At 36.5% G+C, this 1,941-nt stretch overlaps 1 pseudogene; it reads left to right on the forward strand.

The window, feature by feature from the left end:
* The first annotated feature begins 445 nt into the window (after positions 1-445).
* Positions 446-1,191, forward strand: LOC110561656 (glyceraldehyde-3-phosphate dehydrogenase-like; annotated as a pseudogene).
* The last annotated feature ends 750 nt before the right edge of the window (positions 1,192-1,941 follow it).

A 1,941-nucleotide genomic window follows, 5' to 3' on the forward strand; every position in this document is an offset into this window, starting at 1 on the left:
AAATAATAGGGAAAATACAACTTTGGTAGGCCTAATATAGGAATCTGGGAATTTTCACTCAATACATATTTATTTAGTCCTACATAATTCTTGGCATTATGTTAAATTATGCGTGGTTTAATGAAGCAGTAACCAGAAAGCATAGAAAATCTTCGGCTCAAGTCACACATTTCTACATGTATAAACACCATATAAATAACTTGTAAAGGTAATTACATTTAGTATTTTAAAAATTACACTAAAGTCAAAATGGTGATGGTAGACGTATCTTTCTTTTCTCTAAAGTTCACATAATGCTTGCAGTATAGAGAAAAGTGGAAAAAATGGAGTCAGAGCTCAATTATTTAGAAGATTTAGACTGAACTGAAGGATGACATAAATAAATTTAATAAAATACAGAATCATTAAGTGCTTCTTTATAATAACAGTAATCAAGGACTGTTTCATGGAGAAAACATTTATTGAATGTCAGGTAAGTTGTTTCTTTTGATCCAGTGCAGGTAGATTATTCTAATAAAAATAAATAGATTTAAATATTTCAATACCTTGTAAGAGGATATAGAGTCATTTAAAACATTTATGAACAAACAAGATGGCTCTGTGGATAAAAGCACTTGGTGAACAAGCTTTATAATGTGAGTTTAATACTAGAACCCCCATATAGCTGGGAAGGGAGAACTGACTCTAGAAAGTTGTCCTCTGTCCTCCACATGCATTGTACACTCAACAAATCAACACACGTGCTTACATAAAAAGTTTTAAAATATCAAAACACTTTATTCAATGAATGGATAGGTGATTGACTCTTTGTATCAAGATATTTAGTACTGTCAAGGTTGTGGGCAGGGTCATACCAGAGCTGAACAGAAACTCACTGTTGTGGCCTTTAATGTTCCTACCCCTAAACTGTCTATTGTAGATCTGACATGCCAACTGGAGAAACCTGCCAAGTATGATGATATTGAGAAGGTGGTGAAGCAGGCATCTGAGGGCCTACTAAAGGACATCCTCAGAAACAATGAAGACCTGGTTGTCTCCTGTTACTTCAACAGTGACCCCCACTCTTCCATCCTTGATGCTGGGGCTGGCATTGCTCTCAATGACAACTTTGTAAAGCTCATTTCCTGGTATGACAATGAATACAGCTCCAGCAGCAAGGTAGTGGACCTCATGGCCTACATGGCTTCCTAGGATCATGAAGCCCTGGACCACCCAACCCAGCAAGGACATGAGAACAAGAGAGCAAGAGAAAGGCCCTCAGTTGCTGAGGAGTCCCTGTCCCAACTCACTGACACTGAGCGTCTCCCTCAGAGTTTCCATCCCAGACCCCTAGAATAGCAGGAGGGGACCAGGAAGCACTACTCTCTTTAATACCATCAATAAATCTCCTGCACCCCCAAAAGAACCCAAAAAACAAACAAAATATTTTTAGTACATTAGCTTATAAATATTGTCAATACATATTAGAATTGCTTAGTACCAGTGGTATTAGAAATGTCAAAACACTCTGATCACTGATGTCACGTTATGTTTAGCCATTCTTGAACAAAGAAATCATGAAATACCTCATAAATCTTTAGGCTGTCACAGACATTAAATAAGGGTATATAATTGAAAGAAATGTCATGAACCAAACAGTGCAAGTGTAACTTCTTTGAAAATGAGGACATTAACTAAAAGTATTTTATTATGTCTTCATTCCTAAGTTATCCTTGAGCAATTCATTATAAAACTATGAGGAATCTTGCTCAATTTCAGTTATACTTCAGTCTCTGAATGAATCTTTTCTTTTTTTTCTTTTTTCAGAAAATGACTCACAGTGCCTGCCAGGTTATTCTCTGAGTAAGAGCTGGGATACTAACAATACAGGAGGCATCATTTACCAGGTGGTGACTTTTCCTCACAGCTATTTCTTTCCTAGAGAACAAAATAACAGTACTC

Source organism: Meriones unguiculatus, chromosome 12 (assembly GCF_030254825.1).
Source record: "Meriones unguiculatus strain TT.TT164.6M chromosome 12, Bangor_MerUng_6.1, whole genome shotgun sequence".
In the NCBI taxonomy this organism is placed as follows: domain Eukaryota; kingdom Metazoa; phylum Chordata; class Mammalia; order Rodentia; family Muridae; genus Meriones; species Meriones unguiculatus.